The 21,311-nt window shown below is 47.7% G+C and overlaps 1 protein-coding gene across 2 annotated transcripts in view; it reads right to left on the reverse strand.

Annotated features, from left to right (window-relative positions):
• megf10 (multiple EGF-like-domains 10) overlaps nt 1-21,311 on the reverse strand; it is a 155,372-nt gene that overhangs the window by 87,420 nt on the left and 46,641 nt on the right. The window lies entirely within an intron of this gene.

The raw sequence follows: 21,311 nt of genomic DNA on the forward strand, positions 1-21,311 counted from the left end.
GGAGCTGTTATGCGAACACAGGGATTTGCTGCTCCAGCACATCAGCCAGCTGGGTCTTCAGGTCAACTGGGAGAAGAGCAAACTCGCCCCTGTGCAGAGGATCTCTTTTCTCGGTTTGGAGCTGGACTCGGTCCAACACACGGCGCGCCTCACAGAGGATCGCGCCCGGTCGGTGCTGAACTGCCTGAATTTTATCAAGAGCAGAACAGTGGTTTTTCTGAAACAGTTTCAGAGGCTCCTGGGGCATATGGCAGCCGCAGCCGCAGTTACGCCGCTCGGCCTGCTTCATATGAGACCACTCCAGCACTGGCTTCGCGACCGAGTCCCGAGGTGGGCGTGGCGGAGAGGCACGCTCCCTGTGAGAATCACCGCGGCCTGCCTCCAAACCTTCAGCCCGTGGTCGGACCTTTCGTTTCTCCGGGCCGGTGTGTCCCTAGAACAAGTGTCCAGGCATGCTGTGGTCTTCACAGACGCCTCCAACACTGGCTGGGGGGCCACGTACAACGGGCATGCAGTAGCTGGCACCTGGACGGGGTCCCACCTGCATTGGCACATCAACTGCCTCGAGTTGTTAGCAGTACTCCTTGCTTTGAGACGCCTCAGGACGACGCTGCTCGGCAGGCACGTACTGGTCCGGACGGACAGCACTGCGGCCGTTGCGTACATCAACCACCAAGGTGGTCTACGTTCCCGCCGCATGTCACAACTCGCCCGCCACCTCCTCCTATGGGGTCAGAAGCATCTGAGGTCGCTTCGTGCCGTTCACATCCCTGGCCTGCTCAATCGTGCCGCCGACGAGCTCTCACGACAGATTGTGGCCTCGGGAGAATGGCGGCTCCATCCCCAGGCGGTCCAGCTAATATGGGACCACTTCGGGGCCGCACAGATAGATCTGTTTGCCTCTCCGGACTCGTCCCATTGCCAGTTGTTTTATTCCCTCGAAACGGATGCACTGGCTCACAGCTGGCCCCGGGGCCTCCGCAAGTATGCGTTTCCCCCAGTGAGCCTTATTGCACAACTACTGTGCAAAGTCAGGGAGGAAGAGGAGCAGGTTTTGCTAGTTGCCCCATATTGGCCCAACCGAACCTGGTTCCCCGAACTTTTTCTCCTCTCGACAGCTCCTCCCTGGCCTATTCCTCTGAGAGAGGACCTACTCTCTCAGGGACGGGGCACCATATGGCACCCGCGTCCAGACTATTGGAGACTCCATGTGTGGTCCCTGGACGGGACGGGGAGGTTTTAGGTAGTCTACCACAGGCAGTCGTAGATACCATCACGTCAGCGAGAGCCCCCTCTACGAGGCTTGCTTACTCCCTGAAGTGGAAACTGTTCGTTGAGTGGTGTGCTTCTCAAGGAGAAGACCCCCGAAGGTGTTCGGTCATTTCCGTGCTTTCTTTCCTGCAAGAGGCTTTGGAGCGTCGGCTGTCCCCCTCCACCCTCAAAGTGTATGTCGCCGCTATTGCCGCACATCACGATGCAGTAGACGGGAAATCCCTGGGGAAGCATGACTTGATCGTCAGGTTCCTGAGGGGAGCGAGGAGGTTGAATCCGCCTCGCCCCCCCTCTATACCCTCTTGGGACTTATCTCTGGTGCTAACCGCACTGCAGAGACCGCCCTTCGAGCCTTTGCAGGTAGCAGAGTTAAAAATTCTGTCCCAAAAGACAGTTCTCCTACTTGCTTTGGCCTCCATCAAGAGGGTAGGGGACCTGCACGCATTTTCGGTCAGCGAATCGTGCCTGGAATTCGGGCCGGCTAACTCTCACGTTATCCTGAGACCCCGGCCTGGATATGTGCCCAAGGTTCCTACCACCCCCTTTCGGGACCAGGTGGTGAACCTGCAAGCGCTGCCCCCGGAGGAGGCAGACCCAGCCCTGGCTTTTCTCTGCCCCGTTCGCGCCCTGCGCTTGTACGTGGACAGAACGCAAAGCTTTAGGACCTCAGAGCAGCTCTTCGTCTGTTATGGAGGACAGCGGAAGGGAAAGGCTGTCTCCAAGCAGAGGTTGGCCCACTGGATAGTGGATGCCATCATCTTGGCGTATGAGTCCCAAGGTGAACCCTGTCCCCCCGGACTGCGAGCTCACTCCACAAGGAGTGTTGCCGCTTCTTGGGCGTTGGCGCAGGGTGCCTCGCTGACAGATGTCTGTAGAGCTGCGGGCTGGGCGACACCTAATACGTTTGCTAGATTCTATAGCCTACGTGTCGAGCCGGTTGCTTCCCGTGTGCTCTCTTCTCATAGAAGCCAGTAACACCGTGAGTCCCGGTTCAGTGTCGGCTTGCTGCGCCATTCCCCTCTTACGGACCGGATACGTGCGCCATTTCGCTCCGGTGGAATTCCCTTGTCCGGAACCTGTTGAGCTCCTCCGTACCCCCCCCAACGTCGGACGTGGCGGAACGTCGGGTGTTAGGCCTACCACTCGTATGCAGTGTGGAACCTGTGTTAGGCTGGGTCCATATGTTGCGGTCCCTACGGCGACCCCATATGTGTATTCTTCCACGATACGGCTCCCCAAGGTGAGCCCGTGTCTTTCCCTTGGCAGAGTCCTGCCGTCACTGTAAATTGGTGTGTCTCCCCCCTCTCTAGGCTGGAGCCACCCCAGTGACATTCCATATGTTATACTGCCCGGCTCTCCGCCCAGTTCATATGTGTATTTCCCCCCCCCTTTCGGGTTGGTTGGGCTCCGCAGCGTCCCTTCCTTCCAATGTTGGGCACGCTTTCCCAGTGTTACCAAGTCTGGCTGAGTGGGTCTTGTGGAACAGCAGCGACTTCCTGGCCTAAGCCCTGTCCTTTTCCGCTAGAACGTCGGGAGGATCCAAAGGCTTTTGTCTAGGCACTGGAAGGTGGCAGCGTTAGTGGCGTGTTCAAGGGTTGATCCCATTTCAGTCGCGTCGACTACGTCCGACGTTATCGACTGAAAGGGAACGTCCTGGTTGCGTATGCAACCCACCGTTCCCTGAAGGAGGGAACGGAGGACGTAGTCCCCTTGCCACTACCGCTGGACCACCGCTGACTCCGAGTTACGCTCGGCTCCTCAGCGAAAAGCAAATGGTGCGTGCATCCACTTCCGTATTTATACCCGCGCTGCGGGGCGGAGTGTGAGATGCAAATCTCGCACGCCAATGTGTATTGGCTCGTTCAATAATACTCGAAGACGATAGGCTCCCTAGCGTGATCCCATTTCATTTCAGTCGCGTCGACTACGTCCTCCGTTCCCTCCTTCAGGGAACGGTGGGTTGCATACGCAACCAGGACGTTCAGAGCTATCTGGTTTTTAATAGTGTTCTCTAAGTTTTAGCATAAAAACTTTATTTATGCATTGTTCATGGAATGTTTTCATTGGACATTTGTTTAATGTTTTTTAAATGTTATGTTTCAGAACATTCAAAAGTAACATTTACATAATGTTAGCAAAACATATTATTGAAATAGGATGTGGTGTTCTGGGAGGTTATTCCAGGAATGCTTGGAAAGCTGAGCATAAAATCTACAACAAAAGAAAGAGTGGTGGCAGTGACACTGCATTGTGCCGATATAGATAATATCTCCTGTATAGATAGGACAGCAATAGATGAAATTAGAACCTAAAATTATAGCACAATATTAATCCAATTTGACTGTTCCATTTGGAAGAATCTGTAACGAAAGAGAAGAGAACGAGAGAAGAGAAAGAGAACTCCTAAACTTCTCGAGGGAAGAGGGACAGGCATCTGCACCCAGCGGTTCGGGTCCCACTCGGGCTGAGGCACTGCGGAGACCTAGATCATGGGGTTCCCAGATGGAGCTCGCTGATGAGTTTGAGATAGGTGTCTCTCTCTCACGCCAGTCAGAAGCTTGCGAGAGTGGGCTGCTGGACAAGGATGTGTTGTCATCCTCTGATCCAGCAGCAAGTGCTCTGCTGGCACCCAGCCCAAGAGAGAAGGAGATGGTTGATGAGGGTGAAGATGATGTACCACCTGAACCCTCATAGCCTCCCTGTCCCGCGTATGATGAGCTGTTGGGTGTTATGGAGAGCGCTTCAGCGAGGCTTTAGCTGGAGTTGGAGCGAGTGAGGGTAGGGACCGCTCGTGGCAGGCTTGACGAACGGTTCCTTTCCGACCATAATTTTCCAGCTCCCGACCTGAACCTGGCTGACATCAGGGAGAAAGAAAAGGGCTTTCTTCTCGATGCACCAGTTTTGCTGTCTGAACTTTTCGGCACCTCCATTGAGACGGTGGTGGACAAGAGGCGGAGTCGCGCTCGACTGCATTTAAATCGAGCATTCCGCTGCTTTCTGAATCCGTGCCTAGGAAGAAGAAGGATTTGAGGGAGCTGATCCAGCACAAGCGCTCTCAGCGTCAGTGAAGGATTCCCTTCCTATGAGGGTGAATAACAGCCACCCTCGCCTCTCTTCTCTCCTTTCCCCCACTTCTTTCAGCCTATGAGCTTCTTACATCAGGCCTGAGGCTGAACCTATGATCATTTATTCCTTCAATATGGAAAACTTTCTGAAGGTCTGGCGGTATATAGGAGTACTTTATTTAGGCCCTGAAGTTCCCATATATAGGTAGGCTATGCATACCCTTTCCATAGGCCTCCTCTTGTGTTAGAGTCGTCAGATTTATGTAGTGGGTAGTGCCAATCTGTGGTCACCCAGTAGTTGGCTTTATCTCATGGAGAATTCTCTAGTGAGGCCAACGTTTACCTGAGCTTCAAACAGATAAACTCTGTGTAGCGTGAGATGGCTTCCTCCCATTCGGGGGTTATTCTACTGAGGCCACCGCTCTATATAAGCTCTAGATAGACCACAACACCAAGTGTTGGCCCTGGTCTGTTGTAATCGATAGCACTTCTGCTGAGTACACACTGTCCAGGCCAAACAGAAATGTCTGTGAGATCACCTGGAATCTGAGGCTAGCTCTGCTAACAGTATTGCTATCAAGTAGTTAGGCCTCAACAGGCCTGCTTGAAGGCGGCTCCCCAACAAGTTGGATGCTTAGCATTGAAAAGGCATTAAGTATGACGTTGCAGGCTCCCTTAGCGCCTCCCTGATTCTAGCCCAATACTTATCAGGTTGAGCATAGTGTTCCGGACTCTATCTGAGGTTCGCTCTATATGAATACTTATAGCTCCCTAAGTCTGGTCGGGAGGTAGAAGGACTGTCACGAGGCCTCCCTATTAGGTCAGCCCTAGAGCTGGAGGCACTACCCTTATTAGGGTCCCTTTAGAGTGCCCAGCCTCCACAGGGCCCTAAAGCACTATGTAGATCCAGGATCGAGTAGAGTTACTCCCAATTTGCAGAGGGTTATAAAGCACTATAGTGAGTTCTACTCTCCAGGATGCCTGTCTCTATAATCCGGTCTGTGAGCAATTACTGCCAATATCTGCAGTCCTCCCTATCGGATGCGTCCACAAGTGAGGCAAATAATGTTAGAGACTCTGTTTAGGAAACAGACAGGTTGTTGGCAAGACTAGGTCAGTAAAATAGACTAGGTCAGCCTCCCTAGTGGCATGTGGGGTTGACTTTATGTCCCCCTCAGAAAGAGACAGGACGGGACTCCTTTCGGACCTCCTGGCTATATTCCCTTAAACGAACCCCTTCCATGGAAGCTGTTGGTTCCAGGCCTTTGAGCGGCCTTGGTAGGCCTTCATTATATCGGAGGCTTATAGCTTGGGCAGTGGGTAGGGAATACTGTCATTGATCCGAACGGGGAGTGTTTGGCATATCAGTGAAACTGCCATTTCTGACTTTTTCTGTCACAGCCATAATTGGCATGCACTCCCCTCAGCATGGTGGCGTTGGTATATTGTTCCCCATAGCGTCATCAACACAGTGCGAGTTCTCTTTTGAAAGGGAACGTCTCGGGTTACGACTGTAACCTCTGTTCCCTGAGAACATGGAACGAGACACCGTGTCTTTCGTCATGCCTCGGGGATGCCAGCTGAATAGTCCCTTCAGAAGATAAGTGGACAACATGTTCTCTAGGTGCCCCTTTTATACTTCCGGGTCTCACTATATGAGTCTCACTATATATACTTATACTTCATAGGCTGTCGCTAGTCAATCTGATTGCTGTGATTGGATAAGCGCCAGACCCCGGTTCCGAGACACCGAGATGTTTTAATATGCTGTCAGAAATGTCTAATGCATTCCATCTGAACAGAAGCATGGATGAAACAAATTCCTTCCAGGGATATAAAATTAACAAATCCCAAACAAATCACACCCTGAATATGGCCAATCATAAACCAGCTAAAATCAAATCTAAATTACATCACTCTGTATGATGATTAGACTGACGGTTTTAGTTCCGTTATTAAACACTGAAACATGACAGCTACATCATCAACTGCAGTCCGGTGACCATCTCGCTCCGGCCACAGCGTTAGGAAAATATGAGGCAGGAAGTTCATAATCAAACAGCTGTGTATTAATGCTCAGAGAAACAAACACACAATCCACTGCAAATTAACCAACTCATATACACAAGAACAACACATGATGTTGTAATGAGCTTCCACTGTTCACATAAACTGAACTTACCGACGAACACCTAAGAGGCCAATTACCGACCATTCATGTGTTCGCTGAGTTAGTTTAAGCATGACACAGCTGTCCACTTCTGGATATAGGAATGAATAATCTGACTAATGCATGATTGGCTTTTGCAAATGTGTCAAAAAGACAAGACAATGTTATTTTAGAATAAGAGATGCTAGTCATTTAAGAATGACAGCAACAACACTGGAGTCTCTTTTTCTACGATCTTCTTTTTCTTGATGAAAAGTTGCATTAGGCTCATTTGAGCTTGTTTGTACACACATTGTGTCAGGTGTATAATGGTATATATTATCAGGGATCCACAAAGTACAGGACTTGTGTACTTCATATATCACTGCTCTGAAAGCAGAAAGCTATGAACTCACTATTACTAAGACTTTTAAGATTGTATTTATCCAAAGGCCGGGAAAAATCCCTGCTACTACCAGGCTTACCATGAACCCTGTGTTAATATTCTGAGGGTAATCCGAGACATTTGTACTTTTAACATTTACTGTGATCAGAGTTTAGGTGTCCCAGATTACCCTAATTCACCCCGCTTGAGTTCAAATCTGACTTTCACATGAAAATATGTTTTATCTTCTATATGTCAAGCCTGTGATGTCTTCCACAAGACATCATTGAAATTTTACTAGAGTGCTTTAGTGAACCGAGACCCAGTTCAACATCAAGGTTGTCCACATCGACTCTATTCAACATCGTCTCATCCATTACAAACTCACGCTGCACACCAGTCAAATGTCCAAGAGACATTCCTTTTATTTTCTCAAATGGAAAAACGTCTCAGGTTACGACTGTAGAACAGGGAACGAGACAATACGTCAACGACGTTATGGGGAATGCCTCAGGCGTGACAGGTGTCTGAAATCACTATCAAATCACGTCAATCACATTGACCGGCGACAGCCCGTGAATCATTAGAGTAATGATTAACGTGCGACCTGGAAGTATATAAGGGCGCCTTGCAACATGACAAATCACCTTATCGTCTGAAGGGACTGTACGGTAGGCAAGCCCGAGGCATGGCAGGGAGACGTATTGTCTCGTTCCCTGTTCTCAGGGAACATAGGTTACAGTCGTAGCCTGAGACGTTCCCTTTCGAAGGGAACTCAACAATACGTCAACGACGTTATGGGGAACGATATACCAACGCCGCCATGCTAAGGGGAGTGCATGCCAAGTGGCAGTGACAACGGTCAGAACCAGCAACTTCAAATGAAACGCTAGAACCACTCACCCTCAGGTCACACTTGGCTGTCAGTGACAGCATTCCCTACGGTCATAGCACAAGCTACAGCCTCACAGGAAAAACCTTCATAAACATGGTTAAATGAAAGGCCTACCTGGGCCGGCTCCGGGCCTGGAACCATAGCTTCCAATTAGAAGGGGTCCCTTCTAGGGAATGTGGCTAGGGAACCCGAAGGAACCCCAGCCAGTCACTATTCAGGGGAACGTACTCACCCCGAAATGCCACCAGGACGGCCTGACCTGGCGTCAGTACATAGACACTTAGTCTGGCCAAATCCTGTCTGTCTGAAGACAGAGCCTCTGGACAAATGCCTTAAGTAAGGCATCCAACCCGAGGGACTGCGAAGCTGGCAGAGAACCACTCGGCCCGGATCTCAGAGACGGGATATCCCGGAGAGTATGACTCAGCATAGTGCTTTTCAACCCTTGCTAGCGAGGGGAGTTTCTCTACTCGATCCACGGATCAACCCAGTGTCTGTGTTTCAAAACACTGAGGAGGCCTGAGAAGGCCTAAGGGCTGATCTAACTGGGAGGCCTCATGAGAGGCCTACGACCGTCTGACCAGACTCAGGAAGCCGCATGCTCATAGAGACCCTCGGTGAGGGGAGCACAAGGTCTGCCTGGTAGGCAAACCAGGCTGTAGGCAGAAAAGGTTCCGGGAGGGAACCAATAGCAGAGAATGAACACTTTAGCGAGCCAGGGCGCAAGCTCGCCTTCAGCAGCTGCCTATTAAGGCTAGCTGAAACTGATAGCAAGAGACCACTAGCTTCATAAACCCAGCACCACTAGGGAACGTTACAGGGAGGCCCGGAGAGGCCTACTACCTGATAGCCAACGTAAGTGGGAATTCACCTTCAGGGAGGCATGTGAGGCCTATTACCTGATAACCACAGTATGTGGGGAGCTCACCTTCAGGGAGGCCTGGAGAGGCCTACTACCTGTTAAACACAAACTGTGGGAACTCACCTTCAGGGAGGCCTGGTGAGGCCTACTACTTGACCGTTCTCATTCAAGGAGGCCTGGAGGAGCCTACTACCTGATAATCACAGTATGTGGGAACTCACCTTCAGGGAGGCCTGGTGAGGCCTACTACCTTTGACAGCCAAAATATTTGGGAGCCCACATCCTAGGGAGGCCCAGAGCGGCCTACTACCTGACAGCCACAATATTTGGAAGCTCACATTCAGGGAGGCCCAGAGAGGCCTACTACCTGATAGCCAACGTAAGTGGGAATTCACCTTCAGGGCGGCCGGGTGAGGCCTACTACCTGATAACCATCTTAAGTGGGAATTCACCTTCAGGGAGGCCTGAGTGGCCTACTACCTGATAACCACTGGTAGCTTTGAGCCCTGAGTCCGGGTGATAGTATAAGGTGGCCTGCTAAGGCCAGCCAGCTGGGGACTCGCCTATCAGGGAGGCCTGGTCGGGCCTACTAGCTAATAGCAAGTCATATTCTGCCATAAAGTACACTGTTGGGAACCATACTACACAAGCATAATTTACTAATGGGCTTCCAGTAGCGCTATAAGGTATGTCCCACAATGTTGGGACTCACCACCGAGGAGGCCTGTTTAAGGCCTACTACCCATCAGTGAGTCAACTGCCCAAACCACCAAGGCCAACCACGTAAAGTGAGCTGGCCTACAGTGCCCTCTAGGGGGCTGTCCAATCAAGGAGGCCTGCTGAGGCCTACTACCTAATGGCCTTCGTTGGCAGAAAAACTGTTTACACAGCGCCTACAGCATCCTGGTGCCTAATCACATTGCCCATGGCAGTGTACTCCGCAAGAAAGCTAGCACCCTTAAAACAAGGGGAGTACAACATACGCCACTCTGCCTCAACGGAGGCCCCAGTTAGTCAGGGGCCTACCATCTATGCATGGGTGTCAGCTCAGGGCAATGCTCTGGCTTCAGGGGAGCGTACTTCGACCAAAGAAGAAGTGAAGCTTACTTCATACTCGACCCGAGCCATAGTGGTGCGAGGTAGGATAAAACAGAACTGGGAGTGAAGTGCTCAGACCTACCTGTATCACAGGGGAATACTCACACCTCACCCTGAGGTTACCAGGGTGCGGGCCTGCCAGCGGCTCTAGGGGTGACAGAAATGTATCTGTGCCCAACCTAGGGGAGTGGGGCTTGAATGAAAGCCAACCACCTACAACCTAGCGCTCGAGCAGTAGCTCAGCGAGGTGAGTGAAGCCTAAACTGGCGGCCTAAATCCGTAGGCCAGTTCTGCACGGCAGGGTCGGGCAGGAAACCCAGTCTTCTTCGTGAAGCGAAAGATGGCCTAACCCTGCTCAGTAAAGACATATATACCACGGAGGCCTATTTGAGGCCTACCATGTCCTTATAAACCATCCTCTGCACCACGCTGCATTACTCTAGTCACCCCAGAATGCAGAGAAGGGGGCGGGCCTTGGCCAAACGACTCCCATGGGAGGAGGCTGTTTATACAGGGATGCTAGAAACCTACATTCACAAAGTGAAGGGTCAGAGGAAGAAATGCTAAAATTTTTAGCAGAGCACCTCTATTATCCCTGGCACAGCCTAGGCCAGCTACAGAGGCGGCCCTGGTGAGGGCCAGCCAGCAAGCATAGATCTATCTGAGGGCTCGGAGGAGCCACAGCCTTACTAAAGAATATAGTCTGTATTATTCCATACAAAGGGCTGCAGAATCGCAGGGCCTAATGAAAACCCAAACAGAGCTCAAGGGGCGACATACTCAGGAAGAAGTCAAACGGACCTGTGGGCCGGACATAAGATCTATCTGAAGTTCTAGCGTCAGTCAACACTCTAAGTAAAACAATTTTAAGAGAGAGACCAACCACTCTACCCTGAGGTGGCTAGCAGCCCGAAGGCTAACACAGTTACCGTTCTGGCCAACTAGCGGGGAACTTCAGGGCCCTGATAATCCAATAAGTTCTCTTACCTTATTACCTTGACATGACCCCATGACCCTATACAGGGAACGAGGTCTGCGGCGTGCAAAGTGAAGACTCGCCAGATAGTTCTTTACAAACCTGGGATCCGCCACTTTACATGCCTGAAAGGGGCGTTTCCACTAACCAAGCCTAGGTGGGCCATCAGAACATAGTTCTCATCATAGGCCCATCCCCAGGCCTGATGTTATGAACGCCTGGGGGTCAGAAGAGAGGGGGCAGATTTCGTGACCCTCCGGGGAGGTTATCCATTACCGACGCTGTGTGCGTTTGCGCTGGATAACCTCCCTCAAATCTCTTCTGTTGCGGGAGTCATGCCTTCTCTGCGACCTGCTCCTCAAGGGAGGGGGGGCACGAGAGGCGACACTGGCTCGCTGGCCCTGCCTACGGTCCTCAGACCGTGAAGGGCCAGGCCCTCCCGCTTGCCGGGGTACGGACGCGGATCTCAGCGGTATACAAGTTTTAAATGCTGCTGAGCGCGCCTTCGCCTCCCTGAACTTCCCCACCACCGCCTCTACGGAGGTGCCGAAGAGTTCGGAAGGCGAAACTGGCGAATCGAGGAGAAAGGCTTTTTCTTTCTCCCCGATGTCGGCTAGATTTAACCACAGATGCCTCTCCGTGGCCACCATCGCCGCCATCGACCGTCCGATCGCGGCAGCGGTTTGCTTGGTAGCTCGGAGAGCCAGATCTGTGGTGCGGCGCAGCTCAGCCACCGCCTCAGGGGACATCCCTGCCCCCTGGTCGAGATCCCCCAGCAGGTCGGCCTGGTACGCCTGTAATACTGCCATGGTGTGCAGTGCAGCACCGGCCTGACCTGCTGCCGTGTATGCTCTGCCATTCAAACGAGCCGTTGTTCTCAGCGGTTTGGATGGCAGGGTTGGAGCTTTCAGTGTCGCTGCCCGCCCAGACACGAGATAGTTCGCGAACGTCTCGTCAATCGGCAGCATTGACACGTACCCACTCTCTCCGATCCCCTCGACATCAGCGAAACTGGCCCGCTGATGTCGGTGAATACGGGCAGAGTATGGGCTCTTCCATGCCCTCTCGATCTCCGTGTGAAGATCAGGAAGGAATGGAAGGCTCACCTGAGCTGGTGGTGCATGGCCGGGGAGAAACCGATCGTCGAGCCTACAGCGAGCGATCTCTCCTCTAGCGCGCTGCCAAGGCAGCTGCAGCCTGTTGGCAGCGCGCTCCATCACATCCACCAGCTCTGTATACACGGGGCAGGATGGCTGAGGAGGTTCCTCAGCCAACCTCCTCAGCCATCTCCTGCGCGTCCTGAAGAGCATCAACTGCAGGTACAGTCGGTGAGTAATCTTCCCCATCGACCTGCAGTTCGCCCTCGTCAGCCGTCGAATCATCTGAGAGGTTAACAACCCTCTCGAGGCGATCGACGAGCTCCATCTGGGAGCCCCATGATGTAAGTCACCGCTCGGCCTCGGCACGAGCGGGACCCGCACCATGAGGTCCAGACGCTGAACCCCCTTCACTCGAGAAGAGGGCCAGACGAGAGCGGAGCGTTTTAAGAGAAAAACGCTCGCAGTTCGCACAGAGGGCTCCCTCGAGAACCTCCCGTGCGTGCTCTTCACCCAAGCAAAAAACGCACAGCTCGTGTGTGTCGGCCGGTGTCAGAAACCTCGGACACGGGTCGGCACACTTACGAAAACAATCTGCCTTAGCTGTGCGTTTCATCTTTCTCTTACCTTCCCGTATACTTGAATAGCGTTTTTTCAAACAAACAGTCCCTGAAGACGATGAGATGATTTGTCATGTTGCAAGGCGCCCTTATATACTTCCAGGTCGCACGTTAATCATTACTCTAATGATTCACGGGCTGTCGCCGGTCAATGTGATTGACGTGATTTGATAGTTATTTCAGACACCTGTCACGCCTGAGGCGTTCCCCATAACGTCGTTGACGTATTGTTGAGTTCCCTTCGAAAGGGAACTTCAATGCATGAACTGAACATGTCACAATGTCACAAACCTTTTTGTGTTAAAGCTTCACTCACAAAGTTTTTCAACCATGCGTCCAGGAGACCAGCACTGCTTTAGCTAACTGACAATAAGTAAATGAGAACATTGCAATCTAGATCTGGAAGCATGAAACTGTGTGTCTCTCGCACAGACTCACCTCACAATACTGATCACAGAGACGCTCAAACCACTGCAGAGATATACTGTAATGCAGCAGTGAAACACAGCACAACACCACCAGTGAAACACAGCACAACACCACCAGTGTCGCTACTGTTGGCTTGATCAGAGACTGAAACTCAAGCCACTGCAGCAGCTGCTCTGAGCACCAGCCTCAACACATCAGTTCCCTTCTCACAAAGAAACTGGGTCACATTTATTTATATAGCACAATATATCGTTTCAGTATGATCAGTGTGGTCAATTTTTCTGCTAAAGAACAACTGCAGAGGTACAGATGTTTTAAAACAGTAGGGCTTGGGATAGACACAAATTTCACCATTCAATGCGATTTCAGTTCACAAGCTTGCGATTCGATTAAACTCCGATCTTGATTCCATTTAGTATCGATTATTATGGATATACAGTATATATGTATTATGATGTAAATAAAAAATCATTTGTGGTATTTTAAAGAAGTGCATGTTCATATGATTTTTTTAAGTTTAATGACATTTGTAAGCATTTCAATTTACATTAAATAATGATCTTCATTAGTGTTTACTTATTAACAAGCATGTTTTTTATTGATTTATTCATGACAATTATGAAAGTTGCTTTTTTAATCTGTATAAGGAATTGAGGCAAATAACATCTATTTGGAGTATGCTGGGTTATTGTGCTGTCCCGGCCTACATCTGACATCACATGAGCTCAGCCCTGAGGTCATTTCCTATGATTCTGGCCAATCACTGCCTTCTCTTTGTTTTGCTCTTTGCTCTTGAAGAAAAGCCTTTTTTCCTTCAGCCTCAATTCAGGGTAGTGTTTTGTTGGCGTCTTGTGGCCCGTAAATGCCAGATACAATGAGTCTTCAGAGGGAATTAAAGTCATCTCACAGATGAATGCAACCATGTTGCCAAATCCCTCTTAATGTGTCACTGTAATAAAGCCCAGCAGTGGTTAACTGATCCAGGCCCTGAGGGACACTGAGACCCAGACACAACCAGAAGAGTTGAAGCTCAGGACTGCTGATGTCTGTCTGCACATGACAACATGCCTGGGTCATTCTCCAGCAAACATGGGTGCGTCTCAATCAGCTCCCTTGTTCAGGAGTCAGCGCAATGATCAGGGAGTCTCAGTCTCAATCAGCTCCCTAGTTCAGGAGTCAGCGCACTGATCAGGGAGTCTTAGTTTCAATCAGCTCCCTCGTTCAGGAGTCAGCACACTGATCAGGCAGTCTTAGTTTCAATCAGCTCCATCGATGAGGAGTCAGCGTAGTGATAAGGCATCTCAGTCTCAATCAGCTCCCTCATTCAGAAGTCAGCGCACTGATCAGGGAGTCTCAGTCTCAATCAGCTCCCTCGTTCAGGAGTCAGCGCACTGATCAAGGAGTCTCAGTCTCAATCATCTCCCTCGTTCAGGAGTCAGGCTTCACTGATCAGGGAGTCTCAGTCTCAATCAGCTCCCTCGTTCAGGAGTCAGCGCACTGATCAGGCGTCTCAGTCTCAATCAGCTCCCTAGTTCAGGAGTCAGCGCACTGATCAGGAAGTCTCAGTCTTAATCAGCTCCCTTGTTCAGGGGTCAGCGCACTGATCAGGCGTCTCAGTCGCAGAATCATATACTGATTAACAAGCTCAGGAGCTGATTGAGACACACCCGATAGGGGGCTAGATAAAAATACTTGAGGTAATAGCAAGCATTATCTTAATGTACTAGTCATAACCTCTGATTATTGTTTGGGCTTTAACTAAGTTTTTATAAAGGTGACTGTAGGGGGCTACATGGGTACATTTAGTTAAATTGCGGCATTGTTAAATTGCTTTAGCCATAACCTCTGGTTATTGATTAGACTGGCGAGTTAGTGATCGTGGGCCTGCAAAAAAACGCCGGTGCAAGGACCCTGTGGCACCCGAAAGAATGAATACAATAAGAGTAAAGAGTTAAATAGAATGATCAAATGCGTAGCTAAACTATTATATAAATGACCAATAACCAACAACCAGTCAGATAAAAGTTACTTTGCCATGCTGAAAAGATAGTAACACGCAGGGAACCTTCACCCGCTTTTCGGAAACTGTCGTTGGACCGATTGGGCAGGCCTTACAAAGTGGTGTCTGTGATGTTTGATTTGTCAATGTTTTATCTTTTAGTTTTTTTTCTTTTTATGTAAAGCACTTTGGTCAACCTTGGTTGTTTTTAGCAGTGTTACATAAATAAACAAGACAAGACATAATGAAGCTACATAAAGGACTTTTAATGCAAAAGTGAGCACATTTAGAAACAAAATACTAATGTATTCTCATATGCCATATTTCTTTAGAGAGAATTTAAATTTTCCACTCAATTCCGCGATCTGAAGAGGTTTGAGCGATCTCTACTGTTTTACTGTACCGTTATCCTTTCAGCCAGAAAATGGAGTTATGATGTAATTTATCATATATATCAATGAGTATTTTACATAAAGTGTGGCTTCAACACAAATACATTTAACTACGTTTGCATATATAGTAAAACTTTCAATATTGATGTATTGACATCATCTACAATGTAAATCATTTATGCTTGAATATCTTTACAGGAGTGCAAATGTTTACCAATCATTAAGTATGTGTTACATGTCTGTTAAGTTTTTCTAATAGTATATTTATTTTTAAGAAAAGGTTATGATTAGGTTTAGAGATAGGAGAAGGATTTGCAGGTAAAAAAAAATCTATATAATGGCATATTGTAACAGAAATTGTCAAATTTTTCTGCCTGATACATCTTTACACTGTCAAAAAGTGGTTATGTTTAGGTTTGATTACATAAATGGTGAAAATACAACTAAATATATTTATGTTATACATTTCTATAGCTTAAGTACATAATAATCTTTACATTTTAGATCCCTGAATCTCGAACAATGCCCGAAACCAGCCTCCGTCGACCCAGAGCAGGGTCGGGTATTGGAACAGGAAGTAAACTCCCTGCTGGTAAAGGAGGCCATAGAACGTGTTCCTCCCCCAGACAGGGAGTCCGGGTTCAAGATGCTCACTATTCCCACCATCATGAGTCAGATCAAACCCGAGGATTGTTCTTTTCACGATAGATCTGAACTTCCACATGTCCATCTCACAGGAGGTTCCTGAGGTTCGCTTTCAGGGCCGAAACATTCCAATATCGGGTTCTTTCATTCGGCCTAGCTCTCTCCCCTCGCACGTTTACCAAACGCATGGATGCAGCTCTAGCTCCACTGAGGCTTCAGGGCATCCAGGTGTTAAATTAAATCACCGACTGGCTTATTTTGGCCCAGTCGCAGGAGCTGGCAGTTTGGCATCGAGATGTTTTTCTTGGCCACATCCAGAGCTTGGGGTTGAGACTCAACACAAAGAAAAGCATGTTGGCACCCGCCCAGAGGACTACGTTCCTGGGGGTTGTGTGGGACTCGATGACGATGCAGGCACAATTGTCTCCTGCACGGATCGAGTCCATCCTGGCCATGGTGACCAGGATAAAGCTAGGCCAGGCCATCACTGTGAAACATTTTCAGAGAGTGTTAGGACTCATGGCAGTAGCGTCCAACGTCATTCGATTCTGCCTCCTGTACATGAGGGCCATGCAGTGGTGGCTGAAAACCAAGAGGAGGAACCCGTTCCGCATGATCAGGTTTACGCGCAGATGCCTTCATTCCCTATCTATGTGGAAGAAACTTTGGTTCCTGTCCCAAGGTCCTTTGATGGGAGCATCATGTTGCCAGAAAGCTGTTTTGACAGAGGCCTCCCTCATGGTCTGGGGAAGGATCATGGACAGCCGCTTTACGAGAGGTTTATGGCAGGACCATCATTCCTCCTTTGAGTTTTTTGCCAGACCTCAAAGGTCACCACGTTCTTGTGAGATCAGACAATATGTCAGTGATGTCCTATCTAAATCATCAGTGGGGTATGAGATCACGCCCTCTATGCAGACTAGCGCATCAGATCCTCCTGTGGTCCCAGGGGAGACTGTTGTCTCTCAGAGCAACATACATACCAGGGGACCGGAATCAGGGATCAAACATCCTGTCGAAGCAGGGGCTGAGACCCGGGGAATGGATACTCCACCCCGAGGTGGTGGAGTCGATATGCGAGAGGTTCGACCCAGTGGAAGTGGATCTGTTCGCATCTCGAGAGACGACACACTGTCTACTGTGGTTTTCTCTCACGCATCCAGCCCCTCTGGGCGCCTGTACCCATTTCCTCCGATCGCTCTGCTCCCGGGGGTTCTGGATAGGGTCCATAGCGACGGGGTCAGTCTACTCCTAGAAGCCCCGTTGTGGCCAGCCCGAGTATGGTTTTCAGACATAATATTGCTCCTGGACGGTTATCGAAGGGCTGGTCGAGGCCCCCTTTGAACCTCTAGAGTCGGCTGAGGCCAAGAACCTTTACCTCAAGGTAGCTTTTCTATTAGCCATCACGTCTCTAAAACGAGTAGGAAATCTTCAGGCCCTCTCTATATTTTCTGAGTGCCTGGAGTTTGCTCCTGAGAATGTTAAGGCTATCTTGCATCCCATGCCGGGCTATGTGCCTAAGGTGCCTTCTAACACGGCACTGCCTACGGTTCTTCAGGCATTCCATCCTCCACCTCACAAAACGGCGGATGACGAGAGACTTCATTTGCTCTGCCCTGTCAGAGCTCTCAAGATTTATGTTCAGGGGTCTTCTAGATGGCGGAAGTCAGACCAGTTGCTGGTGTATTTCGGTTCTCCCAAGAAGGGGCTCCCGGCCTCTAAATAGATCATCAGCAACTGGATAGTTCAGGCTATGAGGAGTCCAAGGTTCCAAAGCAAACTTTTACTTACAATATAAATCATAAAGGTACATAGCAGACGGGCAGAATGTTCCATACACTTATTACAATGGAGAACGGACAAAGACTGACTAAACAGAAGGGAACTAAATACAAACACAGATGAACATAGATTGACAGAACACAGGTGAAACAGATGATGATGACGATGATGATGGTTAACTAAACACAGGTGATACAGATGAACTGATAATGATGATGACACGTGACATGAAGACAGGCAGACAAGTTCATTAAAACCAAACTAAACAGAATACAACAGTTCCCTTCTCAGGGAACAAGGGTTACAGTCAGAATCCGAGACGTTTTATTTCATATGCAAAGATTTTACCCAGTCATAGCAGGAGGTCAAGACTGAAGGTCAAGAGGGTCAAAAACAGGGTAGAAAATGTCCATTAATTCTAAATTATGTCTACTTTTGATGTAATAATAATCTCACCTACATTATTAAGTCAACCTCAGGGAACAGTATTAAAATTTTTAAAAACATTATTTGTGACTCATTTAAATAATGCAAAACCTAAGAAATAATAATAATAGAGTTAATAGCTATAGAGTTCAAGAGACTTAAAATCTGTGATGAATGAATGTTTCAAATACAAGCGTCAACAAAATCAGAGACAGATAATCTTACTGAAACACTACACTACATCTGAAAAACTTAAATCATAGAGCTGATATATTTAAAAACTAATGTCCAAACACTAATAATCATTAAAAGGCTGAGATATGTTAAAGGGTTAGTTCACCCAAAAATGAAAATGATGTCATTAATTACTCACCCTCATGTCGCTCCAAGCCCGTAAGGGACCGTTCGGTATTTATGGAAAGGGCCACTGGAGGAAAATAGGGGAGGGTCATGTCTTTTTATTCTTTGTTGAGGGGAGGGTCATTCAACTTTTTTTAGTCTAGGGGGAGGGTCACCCAACTTTTGTATTCATGAAAACAGCAACATTTCAAAGTGGCTTGTTTGGTGCATATTTTTTCCATGTAGCTTTATGTAGCTCTCTCGGTCTCGGTCCCCCATCGCTATCAGATGGGTCTGACCCAACAAAAATCCAGTTTGGCGCTGCCTGACAGTGCGCGCGCACTTCAGTACGCGCTCAGAGAAAGTGCATCATACAGAATGCCAATTAAATGTTTACCCGGCATAGCTTTAAAGCACGAGCAAATAATGAACTTTTGTGATTGCGAATAAGTGCAGTGTCCTGTGAATGTACCTCTACCGCGGCATTAACATGTGATATGAATGTACGTTGAGTGCATTGGGACTGAGGCGCCAGAACTGCAGCTGATACCATATTTTAGTTTCCATTCTTATTGGGTTTCCACAACAATATTAGTGAGTAAATCTAATGAAATTGCCACCATAACAGTGGAGTGTGATGTGTTAGACGTAGAGCTACCACATTTTTAAATTAGGCTACTATTCGAATTATTTGAAGTTAACATAGGCTAATACAATACGCAGACCTACACCAAAAAACTAGTTGAGGATAAATTCTTTAAAATTGGGCAATTCCAGCATTATGGACGTGACATTTGCAGTCAAAACTTTAAATATAAATTATCAGAAAATGCATTTAATACTGAAACGTCTGTTTATATATCCATATCCCCTTAATAAAGGAGTCAAGACATTAGACAAATATCAGTCTACACATGCGTTTTATATTTAATATGAGCGAAATACACATGTGACGTGACACAACAAATTTTTAACTTTAAGGTGGCAAAATATTTTTTAATAATTCTATGAATTACACTGCGCAAAACAAAAGTAGCCTATTAACCGTATGAAGAAGGGTCGGCCTCCACAGAACATAAAATATTTTTTATTTTATTTTTCGTGTTCGCATTTATGAGGAAAAAAACAATGTTACGGATGTGACAATTCTCCGTTACGGACATGACCGCTCCGAAAGCGACTTTAAAACTTTCGCAGAGACTTCAGAAAGCAAAAAGCCTTTCTTTAAAGTAAATTTCATTTTTTATTAATTGTATCTTAATTTTAATTAATGTTTCATCAACCAATTGCCTGGATTTAATAGATAATAAGTAAATATAGTAGAAAATAGATCATCATGACATGGAGTCGCCGGCGCGTGAACTGGACTCTCGTCTCATAAATTAACCGAAACTCAGCGTATAATGTAGCTACTTGCCTCACAGACTTGAGAAATATAAAAAGCTTGATGTCTACTTTTAAACAGAACATTTAAAAACGAAAAACAGACTGCTCTCTGCTTATGTAATCCGTATGAAATCTGCACTTCTCTCTGGCGCGTTACTGTGAAGATCGCGAGTCAGCATCGTCAACTTCATCTTGAAGTCGACACACTGACACAGAAAAACCTTGTTTATTAATAAACAATTAAAATCTCTCCTTGCTATATTTGACATATTCATAATCATTACTTTTGCCGGTTCTTTGTGGCAGCTTTTAGATACTTTATTGGGAGCGCAACGGTCACCCTTGTTACATGAACGCGTCACCACTGCATCAGCACCGAAAACATGATTTTTTTTTTTTAAATCTAAAATAAAAAATCATGATACAAACCGAATTGTAGGTTTGGTCTATCGTTACAGCCTTAGTAAGATGAGAAAGCAGGAGTTTGTCATGGTTGTAAAAAAAAACAATGGCTATCTGAACATCTTTGCCAAGCGCAAACCAGTAGCCTACGTAATCAATAAATTATCGGGGAGGGTCATGCCTTTTTTCACAATCATTTTGGAGGGTCATAGAAAAATGTATTACTGGCGAAGGGAGGGTCAAGTCTTTTTTGACTACAGATCTCAAAACTCCTCCGTCGGCCCCTTAAATAAATAACGAACAGTCCCTAAGACCTCCGTTCATCTTCAGAATACAGTTTAAGATATTTTAGATTTAGTCCGAGAGCTTTCTGTCCCTCCATTGAAAATGTATGAACGGTATACTGTCCTTGTCCAGAAAGGAAATAAAGACATCATCAAAGTAGTCCATGTGACATCAGTGAGTTAGTTAGAATGTTTTGAAGCATCGGAAATACATTTTGGTCCAAAAATAAAAACAACAAGGACTTTATTCAGCATTGTATTGTCTTCCGTTTCTGTTGTGGATCCGCGTTCAGTGACGCTGCTGACGTAAGACGCTGCTGACGTGTGTCTGGTGCGCCCGAGCTTCGTTTACATTCTGAGGGAGACGCACGCTGACACAAAACAATCTTCACAAACATGTCTAAGGATTTCCACACAGAGGAAGGCTTGCATTTTTTTGCCCAGCCATATTTTTTTGAACCCGAATACACGGACGCACCAGATACACGTAAGCAGCATCTTACGTCATCAGCGTCACTGCGGACTCGTGAACGCGGATCCCCAACAGAACCGGAAGGCAATACAATGCTGAATAAAGTCGTAGGTTTTGTTATTTTTGGACCAAAATGTATTTCCGATGCTTCAAAACATTCTAACTAACTCACTGATGTCAATGGAGGGAGGGACAGAAAACTCTCGGACTAAATCTAAAATATCTTAAACTGTGTTCTGAAGATGAACGGAGGTCTTACATGAGGGTGAGTCATTAATGACATCATTTTCATTTTTGGGTGAACTAACCCTTTAAAGTGTAACTAAACCCCTGGTC

Source organism: Siphateles boraxobius, unplaced genomic scaffold, assembly GCF_051911475.1.
Source record: "Siphateles boraxobius isolate OS27281-9 unplaced genomic scaffold, OSU_SipBor_1 25, whole genome shotgun sequence".
NCBI lineage: Eukaryota > Metazoa > Chordata > Actinopteri > Cypriniformes > Leuciscidae > Siphateles > Siphateles boraxobius.